The sequence below is a fragment of the Chenopodium album genome, chromosome 8, assembly GCF_948465745.1.
Source record: "Chenopodium album chromosome 8, dcCheAlbu1.1, whole genome shotgun sequence".
Taxonomy (NCBI): Eukaryota; Viridiplantae; Streptophyta; class Magnoliopsida; order Caryophyllales; family Amaranthaceae; genus Chenopodium; species Chenopodium album.
This window is the reverse complement of record NC_137841.1, coordinates 26,916,974-26,930,332: the sequence shown is the minus strand read 5'-3', so window position 1 is coordinate 26,930,332 and position 13,359 is coordinate 26,916,974. Positions and strand designations below refer to the sequence as shown.

At 36.1% G+C, this 13,359-nt stretch overlaps 1 long non-coding RNA gene across 1 annotated transcript; it reads right to left on the bottom strand.

Annotated features, from left to right (window-relative positions):
* Nucleotides 1–3,487: 3,487 nt before the first annotated feature.
* Nucleotides 3,488–4,761, bottom strand: LOC145555979 (uncharacterized). Its single transcript, XR_014091651.1, has 3 exons — nt 4,379–4,761; nt 4,237–4,262; nt 3,488–3,813 (listed from the first exon to the last, which is right to left on the bottom strand). It is a non-coding gene; the product is annotated as an uncharacterized LOC145555979 (long non-coding RNA).
* Nucleotides 4,762–13,359: the final 8,598 nt, after the last annotated feature.

The following is a 13,359-nucleotide window of genomic DNA, read 5'->3' as shown; positions in this document are numbered from 1 at the left end:
GGCTCGAGCTTCTCCTTAAGACTTGTGATTTCTTTCTTAAGGGAAGTGATGTGCAGGCGGGCCGAGTCCAGATCCTTCTTCACCTGCATGTTGGCTTCCGCCTGCGAATACATCATATCAAGCGTCAGAAGCTCATTTTGAGCAATATCAAATTAAGCTCGATCCAAGGCGGACTCGGCCCGAGCTTTAGCGGTTGTTACCTCTTTGGACTTGTCCTTGAGGGGTTGCCTGAGCCCTTGGACGCGTAGCATGGCCTGCAAAAAGAGTCGAATGGTTAAAACCAGGCGGATAAAGACTTGAGCAAAAAAAAAAAAAAAAAGAGAAGAATTGCTTAAGTTAAGACTCATACCTCGCAGAGGTTCCCCAAGATGCCATCTAAATCCAGAGTGCGACCCCTCTGACAGACGCTTTGTCGTCAGGATCAACCGCCCTCAGCATGGACTTGGCCATCTGGATTACAGTCGGCCTCTGCATAGGGGCTGAGAAGGAAAGAGAGTTTGAAAAATAACGCAAATATATCTAAGTGGAAGAACAAAAAAGGCGAATGGTTTTTACCGTCGTCCTGTGGTTCCTCCTCTCTCCTGCTGAGCCGACAACAGTGGTGGGTTGCTTGAAGCCACCCTTCGATGTCCTCTGGACATCCGGTTTGCTGATCCCCCTATCAGCTTCGAGAGAAGAGGCATTTGGGCCTTTCTTGGGCTTGTGAGCAATGTGCTTCCGGCCGCCCTTGCCGGATGCGCTCACATCACCCGCCCTTGTCTTTTGGATTTTAGGGTCGGATGGTTTTGTGGGAGATTTGGTAGGGGCACCCTACATCGACACAAGATAAAACAAGTTAGAAATCATTCGGACAAATTTAGCATTAGTCAGAAATAGCAAGTATAACAAGTTCTCACCTTGGGGGTGCCGCCAGTTTTCTGCTCATCCACCTTGAGGTGGGTGGTTGCCTCTGCCCTGTTTAGGACATTTGATCTGTATCGAGCAGCAGATACAGCCGTCTTCCTTGAGGCCGAGAGCTTCTCCATTGCCTTGTCTGCAAAAATGAACAAGTGTTAGCACCATCAAACAAGTATTGAAAAGCAAAATGAAATTGCATATAAAACAGACGGCCGACTACCTCTCGGCATTTTAGAGCTTAACCCACATGCGGCTAAGAACGTTCCCTCTTCAAACCATTTGTACAAAGGGAGATAGCATCGAGGGGTGACCTCCTTGTCCCCCTCATCATTCGTCCTCACGGACACGGTAAACAACCCCTTGTCCATGATCTCCTCCTTTGCCCGCCTAGGAAGAGGCGGCAATGCACTCCTGCCTGCTAGGAGAGGTGGATTCTTATTCCACCTGTTATACTTTTGGTTCAGGCGGCTGTCGGCAGACTTGACTATGTAAAACTTAGTCCTCCAGTCTTTCCACTTGTTCTCTTTGCCAACAGCCATCATGTACCCGTTGCAAGTGGTCAAGGTGTACCAGCCCTCACCGCCCCTAGCAGACGCCCTGCTCAGATAGTGCATGTGGGAGAACACTTCAAAGCTCGCCTCCACCTGCAGCATCTCACAGGCGGCAACGTACCCCAGAATATTAATCCAGGAGTTGGGTACAAGTTGTCAGATACCCAGTTGGTATCCATCCAGGATCCTCTCCACGGCCGGATGGAGAGGGAAGCGGAGGCCAGCTTGGAAGGCCGCGTCATAGCAGCCGAATGCTCTGTCCTGATAGCTGGCCAGGCTCGGCCAGGTAATGGTGTCGCCCTCGTTAGGGACCGACAAAGTATATCCATAGCCTAGAACGACCTTGCGCCTAAAATTGGCAAGGCTAGATGCCATAGAGCTCCGCCTGCTGGGCGGAATATGAAGATAGTAGGGGGCTCTCTCCAAGCGCCTGGAAGCGCTCGGCTCGGCCCAGCTTTCCCCCTTATACAATGCCAGGGACTCCCTGGAAGAATCTATTTTCGTTCTTGCCTCCTCTGAAGTTATGGAGGCGTTCTCTGAAGAAGATGACGAGGCCGACTCGTCATCAGAGCTCTCATCAGAGTTAGGGGACCGCCGACTGGTGCCAGCGGGGTCCTCCCCCAGACTCTCTTCCGGCGCCTGTCCAGAAGGCCCGGGTTGATATTGTTCATCCGCCTCCTCCAGGATTCCATCACTGGGAGTTCCACTAGATGTGGGCGAATGGTAATAGGTGGGGGTTGGAGGAAGATAAGAAGGGCTGTCAGGATGCTCCGACACCTCACTTCGAGGCACCCTTATTGAGCTGTCTGAATAAACAGTCGACCCATCCGAATGGTAGAAAATTCCATCGGAGCTACATTGTCTTGCTGTTCTTTTGGTTCTGGCCATAGTGTCCTGCACAGACACGGAAACGGTCGGATTCGGAGAAGTTCGTAAAGCAGGGTCTTTGGCCAAGCATTCGGCACTGCTAGTTCTAGATTCAGCCGTCCCCGGTGACCGGCTGATCACTATCCTATGTCGTGCTGCATGTGATTGGGGAACCATTTTTTCGAAAACAAAGAAAAAAAGAAGAGTAAAAGAAAAAACAGGCGTTACCTTTAGAAGAAGGGTGAAAGACGCTTGGTTGACTGAAGAACGGTCGGACAGTTGGCCGAGTGTCGGATGCTTGAAAAGTTAAAACGCTTAGGGAATTTTGAGATTCTTTAAGTCAAAAAGTCCAAGATTCTCCAAAGATTCGCAAAGGTGTGAATCCAAGGGGGGGGGTCAAACCTCACTATTTATAGGGGGGTAAAACCCTAAAAATTTTCCCTCCAACAGTAACTTTTTGAATCCGACCACTCGGATACTGACACCTGTCACAGGTGGCACGTGCAATGCACGTGACCCCTGTGAGGGGCAAATGATTTGGGTATTTTATACCCGGCCAGGTGGCCCAATCAGAAAGCGCCACGTGTCCTCCAAAGAGGTGCCATTTGGACCTATGGAATGATGACACGTGGAAGGCGGACACTCTTCTGTCCTACGCAGACTGATGATCCAGCATGGACTATTCAGATGGCGACACGTGTCACCCAAAAGATGCCCAAAGGCCTTTTGGGCTCAGTGACACGTGTCACTCAGGCATTGCCCCTGGGATGGCGGCCTTCAAAGGCCCAAATCCCGAGGCGCCGCAAAACGGCGTGACCTAATTCCTAGGTCACCAGATCCTAGGAGGGGCACACTTTCCAAAAGGACCCTATAAATAGGGACATTCTTACATTTATGACAAGAGAGAGAATATACACGCAATACGAGACAACACGTCACTCACCACAGAGTTGTCGTTTTCAAGGAACACACAGCACTTTACCTGAGCTTGGAATCCGAGCAGATAAACTTTACTTCCGCACGTTTTATTACCGAACGCTTATCAACTTAATCTTCGGAGGCGGACCACCGACCATCCGGCGGTCCGTTTGCTTTGCAGGTACAGGCGTCCTTTGCTGAATCCAGTCTCAGTGTTGTAACTCTCCCAAGGGACAAAAACCCCCGAAACACTTGGCATCTAAATAAAATAACAAAATTAAGTTAAAAGAAATAATCAGTTCAAAAAATGTATGAAACATGGGATTATCGCAGTTGACTTTGATGAGACCAACATTAGGACACTTCCACGAACGCACAACAGCAGGAGCATAGGAAATAATAGGTGGCTTAAACACCTTGCACGCATAATCCCCATACTCCAAGACATTATTCACCGGACCAACAGCAACAAGAACAGGTAAGGGGGTTTCATTATAAAAAATAACCCTGTTACGACACCACCTCGCAGCCCACATCAACGCGGCCATCGTCAGAAGCTCTTTACTAGAAACTTTCGAAGCTAACCAAATAAAATAGGATGAAAAATCAGAGTTTGGGGCCTGAGCAACCAAAGCGTGAAAATCACTCACACTCTAAATCTGAACAGCAACTCTACATTCAAAAATTGTGTGGATGATGTGTTTATAAAGGGTATTATATCCAAACAATTCAAGACAATCTTCATTAAAACAAGAAAGTTCCATTCACAACAAAGCCAGAAAATTCAAAGCCTATAAAATTCATAACAAAAACACAAAAAAATTCGAAACTAAAACCCTAAAGAACGCCATAAAATAAAACCCATAAAAAACTACTTTTTTTAAAAAAAAAAAAAAAAAAAAAAAAAAAAAAAAAAAAGAGAAACATCAAAATTGTAAACAAAATTCACGAAAAAAGCCACAACATAAGAAATTAAATCATCTAATTAAGGGAATAAAATTACCTTGCAATAAGAGATCGATTCTTGTTCTACTCCAATTCAAAATCAAAGACATGCAAAGAATAATTCCCAAATTTAACAAAATTTAAAGAATTGTGAGATATTAGGGTACCAAAAATTGTAAAGCAAATTGTGAATCAATTACCTGAAATTTCTGAAAGTGAAGAGCAAAATCCCCCCAAATTCGTTGAAGTTTAGCAAGAAAACCCATAATTTACTCCGATCCGTATGTTGTAGCACTGAGCCGCTTATTCAGTAGAGAGCAAACTAGTTTATGAATGATTCAATAGTGGGCGGTTTAATTGGGAGTATTTCTTTATAATACAACCCGCTTTTTTTCCATTAAATTTTGAAATTGCGGGCAACAGGGAGTCACGTGTATGACACGTGATTTTCTTGACGCTTTTATGTATCGAGACAAACCTTTGACACGTAAAAGTGTCGAGAAAAAGCGGAACTAAAAATTGTACACTGACACCACAGCCAAGGCGTCGAGGCAAAAGTGTCTAAAATATGCGGGTTATGTAGTAGTGTAATATCATGTTATTTATAATAAAAAAAAAAAAAAAACAGGGTACCCTATGTCCTGAACCGAATAATTCGGGTACCCGAGATATTCGGGTCGGGACATGGGACGAATTAACAATTACCCGAAACTCCGGGTACCCGGATTTGAACACCCCTAGCACAAAGAATACAATATATTGTAAGTTTATATTGTAAGTTTATACAGGGCACAAAGAATATAAGCTTCATGGATTCAGATCAAAAAAAATATTCTTCCCTTCGATTTTTAACAAGTGGTGTAGTTATTCGTCCGTCTCCTGTATGAGGTAATTTTGTTAATAACTTCTATTTAAATGAACACTTTTGAAAACAAATACAATTAATTTTGTTTTTTTTTTTTTAAAAAAAACCACCACAAAAAAAATAAAAAAATAAAATTGAGTAGCACTACCACATTTTGTTTTTCTGACAAGAATCTCTGTATTGGGCGTATTTTATGAAAATTTCTTCCAAAAACTCAAATTAAGTGACAATATAGGTCTACATTAACCATAAATTAGGTAATACTCATCGATCGTCCCAAATTCCTCAATTTTGCGAAACCATAAATTTAATTTTTTGCCTATGAACTCTAATTTTAATGTTCAATTGAGAAATTAATATGATTACAATACAAAATTAAAGAAAATTTACATATAATTGTGTTCGACTATCGAGTTCCCTTGTTTTCTCTACCGCAATTGATTGAAATCTTATAAAGTAAGCTCGTATAACCGGAGATTTTGGCTGAAGTAGTGCTACTCAAAGTTTTTGTGTTTTTGTGGTAGCTTTTTTTAAAAAAAAAATAATAATAAAATTAAAAAAAAATTTTTAAAAATAATTAAATAGTAGTTGTTCTCAAAAGTAAACAATTTAAATGGAAGTTATTGGCAAAATTTCCCCTATATGGTTTTTTCTTTTTTATTTTTCTTATATGGTTTTTAGGGGGGAAAAAGTTTTTATTAACCTATTTTGCATATCTTCCTATAATAAATTGTAATCTTACCCTTCCCTACTAAGGTTTGATTCTCTTACACATTTGAAACATTAAATGTCAAGTTAATTTAACAAAATATTACATGTTTCATTTTCTCAAATACTTCAATTTTGTTCAAGATATTTTAAACAATTTTAATTTTTTATTCTATAAATCATTTTTAATTTGTTAAAAAAATTTTGATTAATTACAATAACCGTCCTTGGCCTAGCCTTCTCTCCCTTTCTTCTCTCTTCTAAATTCTAGCCTCCATTATTAATTTTCAAGGGACTTCCATCAAATTTCGTCGATGGAAAAGCCTCAATCTTTTTTTCTTTTAAGTATTTTATTTATTAGGTTATAATAATGTCTTTCTCGAAAGAGAGAGTTTATCTCCTTTGAAAGACAAGATTTTTTCAATCTCTTCGAAAGACAAGATTTTCGAACTCCTTTGAAAGACAAGGTTTTCTGAACTCCTTTATTTGCGTTTGATATGGTATCTAGTTGTACAGGGCTACGATTTATTATTGCTTGGATCTAGGTTACAAAATTATCACTAGAAATTTCTTTCTCACAATATTATGAAGCGACGCCGAATCCACTTTAAAAAATTGCATAAAACAACGAATCGAGAATGTGTCGAATTGTTATATCTTTGTATTTGGATTCTTAGCCCATCTCTGGTTAATTCATGTTTAATTTTGTTAAATCTATATTTATTATCATTAATTGTCAATTTTAAATGATGTATAGGTTTAATTATTAAAATATATTTAGTTTCCTTTTCCTAACCTGAGCTTTCCCGACATAAATAAACTTGCTCCAAACTCGACACAACGTGAGCCAGAAATTGAACCCAAATCAAATTTGAATTGAACTAAACTCAACCTGCATATGAAAGGGTAAACAACTCAGCATAACCCAAATAAAACTTGATCCACCGGAACTTGAATCCAAATTACTAGAGGTTGTTGGAACAAATGTAATCTATATTTGCTTATATAAGTATTTCACTTGTTTATGTCGTTTGTAGTTAATTGACATAGTTTAAGTTAGAGGATTATACGTAACTAATTAAGATACTAGGGTGGCTAAAGCGCCCGATGCGCGCGCCATAGCTAACTATGTCGGGGAGCCTTTTCACACATTAATGAGGGAAAATACATAATAAAATATTTTAGCGGTACTGTAGGCGTCGTTTGAAGTGCGCCTATGTTAGTATGTTGAATATGCTTGGCACTCTTAGGAAGTGGGAATTAACATATATGATTAGGGACAATGATTAGGGACAAGGAAAGTAGGGAGCCGCCAACAAGTTTTTAAGGAACTTGTAAACCGTTCACGGATCATAAAAGGAAACCACGATAAAGGGACAACAAAAGGCAACAACGATTGACCCGTAAAGGTTACACCCCATTCATAATCTATGAGATTACAAACTCCATATGGTTCGGAACCACAAAAGGAGGATCGGAGATGATGGTACGAAGTGATTCATGGAGTCACATTCCCCCGTATTGGCCTCTACTCGATTCTTATTGTGAAAGCATTCCTGTGATCTCAAAGGCATACAAACAAAATATTCAATTTGCTCCAAACTATTGTTATGTTGAAATTGGTTGAATATTAATGCAACATATACTTCTAATATATTCGTGATCACTTGATTATACAACAAGATTAAAAAGGAACCTAAATCGGTTGTCCAAATTATCTTATTAGTCGTGATTTTCAATTACATATTCCCTTTAAACATGCAATAAGGTGATCAATAATAACAATAAAATTCAACATTAATATTGGAATCAATTCAACAATAAATTATTAGTCAAATCGAATAATCATAACCTAATCATAATATTAGCAATATTAATATAAAATAAGTAATTAAATTAATTACTCACATTCTGCGTGATCCTTTAAATTGCTACATCATGAATAATAAATTGTTAGTAACTTCAATAAAAATATAAATCAAATTGAAATTAAATTAAATTAAATTAAAAGTAGAGTTTATTTGGTCCAAACCCTCAGTTAATTGTATCTTTCATGCCTTGGTTTAAGGACAAAACCTCGGGTCAACTGTGAACTCCTTGGAGTGCTTAGGGGAAGTATTATGAAATAATAGGGTGGCTAGTGTTTAGGCTAAAGCAAGAGAGAAAGAGAGAAGAAAATGATAGTTGGTGTAGAGAGAGGGAGAGAATGATTTTTTGTGCCCTCGAACTGCAGAAAGGAGGGGGTATTTATAGAGGAAATGACTCGGGGATTACACGGAACCCTAGAAAAAATAAAAACCTTAATTTAGGGCGCCGTGACACGACAATGGGTGTCGTGACACAGTACAGATTACCGTGTCGCGATGCGTAATTTTACCCTAAACTGTGAATATTGTACGGGGAGAGTACGCATAAAAATCCCGTGTTACGGTATACGTACCGTGATACGACAAAGGGCACCGCGACTCGGCACAGTCCACCGTGGCGCGGCACGTGGCGCCGTGTCACGTTGTACAACCTACCCAAAATTGCGTCCAAGTTTAAAAATACACAAAGAATGAACCGTGACATGGTGTAGATTACAGTGTCATGGCAATATGCACCGTCCACGTCAGCTTTTGCCGCAACACGACATTTTAGCTACTGCGAGGTAATTCCAGTTTTTTTATACGTTTTAAAAACTATGATAACTTTTGATCTGTAACTTGGAATAAGTTATATAATATATCGTTGGAAAGATTATCAAATATTCTTTCCAACCCAATTAGAGTCAGGTCAAAATCATTTGTAGATTGTAAGATATGATCGTTTTAGTGAAAGGGTGTCGGTTTTGGGCCGAGTTTAGTATTTTTTTCATATCTTCTTCGTTTCAAATCGGAGTTGGGAATATGATATACCGTTAGAAAGCTCATTGAAAGGCCTATCTAACCAAATTACATTTGGATCAAAATTATATGGCCACAAAATCAGATTCTCTCAGTTTTGTGACGTGGACACGAAAAGTGGAAAATATGTTATGGTTTGGGGAAATGGGCTAGGAATTGGATTAGTTTATGAAATTTATTGGGAATGAATATGGATTTAAGCACTCCAAATATTAAATACTTAACCCGACCAATAATTGCGGTGAAATCTTATTCATCATCGGGTTTGGTTTTCGGGAGACATTATTAGGTGTCTACAGGTATGAATGTTCGCACACTATTCTGAATAGTTATATAAAAAAGTTGGGCAATGAACGATTAAACATTAATAAAGGAAAATAATAAATTAATGTTAGTGATGGTAAAATAAATATTTGTACAATTAATGAGAGTAAACATGTAATGCATATTTTGAAGGGTATAATTCTTATACTTTTTATAAGGTAGGTAGGGATAAACGTTAAGAGATTGACGTTGGAAGTCACATGACGTGCCTGCGCAAGGTTTAGGTGGCGTTCCCATGCGTCCCTATTTTTGTGATAGTTCTCTTTGTGGTTTGTTATAAATCTGTGTGGGTCTATAGTATAAACTCGTATGTGTCTATACGACTATACATGCTTAAAGTTTCGTAATTATATATTATCATTCTTTATTAATAATGAACGCACTTGATTAGTTATAACTAGCCTTTTGGCTAGTGACATGCACAGGTTATGCATAGGAAAATTAAAAAAGAAAAATTGTTAACAATTTTTTGTCCCTTGAAAAATCAATGAATGTTTTTAAATATATTGTACTTTTTGCACGAGTGATTGATTAAATATCAATCAATTCAATAAAAGTTAAGAAGTAGGGGAAGAAAATAACTTGTATGTGAATTGAATAGAGAAATAAATAATACAACTGATGAAGAATGTTAAAGGGATTAAAATGTTGGAGATGAATGGGAACGATAGAGTGTTAAGGCAAAAGGAATTATAAAATTTCTCTCATGAAAAAATTATAATAAAGTAAATTCAAATGGTGAAAGAGATGAGGACATGTGGTGTATATAGTTTGTGTTTTCATGTAATAGGTATATCAGTACAAAGAAAGCAGATTATTAATTAATTTAAATCAAGGTCTTCATTATTCAACATAAAGCGGTTGTTACTTATGTACTATTTGATTGAAAATTTAAGGGAAATTCTCTTTGGAAAACCTGTATTTTTAAAATTCTTAGTGGTAAATTGCAAAAAAAAGTTATTATCCTTGGTAACTCCAATTAATTAAATTTAGTCATTGGTAACATTAATGATGGTAATTAGGGTTCTTCATGGTCTCTGAAATCTTCACCGCAACCACTTGGGGGAACACAATTGCAGCGCACATGCTTCACCCAAGCAATCTGATCATCCATGGCGATTGGCTCAACCGAGGAAGATGAACGACTGTTCTTCATTGTCAGCATAGAGAAATTAGGGGAAATCGTGAAAATTAAGGTTTATATGAAAAAGAGAAATCGATTAGGGACATATAAGAAGGGGGAAATCGATTTGGAGGTAAAGTCAGGCTTGTCATTAGGGAAAAATTAGGGTTAAATTTGTCATTAGGTCATTAGTTAACCATGATTAAGCTTAAAATGGCTAATAACCACCATTAATGTTACCAATAACTTATTTTAATTAATTGGAGTTTACCAAGGATAATAACTTCTTTGCAATTTACTACTGAGAATTTTAAAAACTACAGGTTTACCAAAGAGAATTTCCCAAAATTTGATTTTTATTTTTTATAAATCACATGTCGTCATTTTTATATTTGTTTTAGTGTATAGCTTTTTTTTATATATATATAAATTTTTATTATATATCTTAAAAATATCTTAACTTATATAGGAGATATGTATATTATGACTAAGATGATATAAAATTTTATATTCTTTCCATTTTTAAAAAATGCAAGAGATTTTGACTTAATGTATATTCAAAATTGTACAATGTTTATTTTATTTTTTACTAACTTAAATTTACCAAAATCAAATTTGATTTGGTAAATATATTGTGAATCTTGTGTAATCAATGTTTAAACGGTAAATGTCATGTAAAATGAAAAAAAAAAATCAAAATAGTGATTTTGGAAGGAAAAAACGGTACCAGAGAGTGACATGTGTCACTTTTGATGTCTGTTTTAATATTAAGTTATTGATGATTATTGAAGAGTTATAACTAAAATATTGTGATGTCTTTTGGTATTAAAAGACATGCATGGCCTCTCAGTGGCGGATCCAAGATTTAGAGAATGGGGGTACGGAATTAAGTTAATTTTTTTTTTTTACAAAATGTGGAGCGTAATAATTTTGCTTACTGTATTAATATTTGCGTACACTATACAACAAGGATTATAATTGAGTAACTAAATATGTTTGGAGTATTTCTGTTAAAAAATATATTTTTCTTTTAGTAAAAAAAAAGAGATTATCTAAGAGAACTATTATTTATAACAATAGGTCTCTTTTATCAAAAGTACTACTAGACCTGTTATTTGTACCATTAGGTCTATATGATAAAAAGTAGTAGTTTGGCGTGACAAAATAATAAAACCCACCTAAGAGACCCCCTTTTCAAGTAGGTGGTCTTTTTAAATTTTACACAAAAAAGGCGAACTATATAGCAGTACCTAAGAGACCGCCTATTTTTACAAGCGGTCTCTTCTGTTATCAATTTTTTTTTCCTTTCTGCGGGATGGGGGGTACAACTGTAACTCTATGTACCCCTAGATTCGCCACTGTGGCCTCTTGGGAAACTTGTCAATGATGTCATATCAAGAATGTTTCTACCCTCTATAGAGATGATTCCTAATGTAAATGTCAATGATAATCAGAAAATCATTTGCCTGCTTGTTTGACAGAATTTATTCAAGAACTTTTCTCTAATTTAGCCGAACACTAGCTTAGGCCACGTACCATGCACGGCAAGTGTAATTTTTTTTTTCTTAAATAAATTAATTATATCTGACAAATAAAAGTGATGTTTTAAAGTGATATCAATAATATAGATCAATTAATTATGGAGTATTACTTTATTGGCAAAATCTAACATTACTTTGTTTATCATATAATTAAAATTAAAAGGAGTTGAAATAAGGCCCTGTTCTCTTCACCTTAAAAAAATAATATTAAGTAAAAATAATTCAGTTCAGTAAATATAAGTTCAGTTCGGTAAAATTCAGTTTTCTTAAAGAAGAATTACAATAGAAAATCAGTAAAAATAATTTCAGTTCAATAAAAATAATTTAAGTTCAGTAAAAATAATTTCAGTTCAGTAAAATTAAGTTCAGTTCAGTAAAAATAAGTTCACTTCAGTAAAAATAATTTCAGTTCGGCAAAATTAAGGTGAATCAAACAGGGCCTAACATTTTAGGTAAATGTGTATGGAAGATATGTGAACACCAATAAAAAAGAATATTTTTGTCATAAAGATAATATAAAAGATTTGGAATGATATTATTAATTGCATCAAATATTCACAAAAAAATGTTTAAAAGGGAATAAGAGTTTTGGAGGAAAAAAACAGTATCATGATGTGACACGTGTCACTCCAGATGTCTGTTTTAGTATTAAGTTATTGATTGATGATTGATGATTGATGATTGATGATTGATTGATTGTACTTGTTCACAACTATTTGTAGATTAATTTAGTTAAACAACCAAATCAATTGGCCTCTCCTTTGTATCTTAATGGTTTTTATCATGTTAACCTTCTTGTCATTTCGTAGAGGGAGGATAATAAAGTACTACCTCCGACTTTTTTTAGTTGTAACTTTGGGGTATTATTTGAAAGATATAAAATATTCTAAAGTTGCAACTTAAAAAAATCGGAGCTTGTAGAAAAGCGACATCAAGCTACGTGCTTAGAAGAAATAGTTGGTCTCTCTTGTTTTACCGAAACCTAACTTAATCTAAATCAAACCTGATCTGAATACCCGAATTGACACCTCTAATACTATGCACTAGTAGTAGATAACATATATTGCTTTTCTTGAAGGGGAGGGGCAGAATGTTGGTCTACCAATAAAATATATGGTATGTATTGCGTGAAAGATGCACCACAAGATAATAGAATTTCGTATAAGAACTATTAAAATTTAATCAACAAATTATAAGAATTTGCATGGTAGACAGTGAGTTATAATTAAAGATGTTTGAGTAGTTCGTTAATGCATGATAACGTATGAAAGGCATGTCGAATCTAAATTTAATTGGTATCCTAGAAGTAGGTGAATCTATTTATACAGATTATGAAGTTTGTGAACCTTGTGTTACACCAATTTATTGGTAACACATTTGACATTTCTATTCCTTTTATTTTATTTCTGATTGTGACATAATAAAATGTAAAAGATAAATGACAAAAACCATCGATCGTTGGTAGTTTTTTTTTCCCATTGTTAATCATGTGTAAGAGTAAAAGATATACGAAGTAACTTTAAATCATCAATCATTGGTAGATTTTCCCTTTGTTGATCCTGTGTAACAGATTTTTTTTAACAATTTTTTTCTAAAATAAAATCTATTTAAAATAAATAATGCCAAGTCAAAACTAAGACCTTGTTCATTTCACTTTACAAAAATAATATTCAATAAAAATAATTGCAATGCAGTAAAAAAAAGTTTAGTTCAGTATGAATAATTTCAGTTTAGT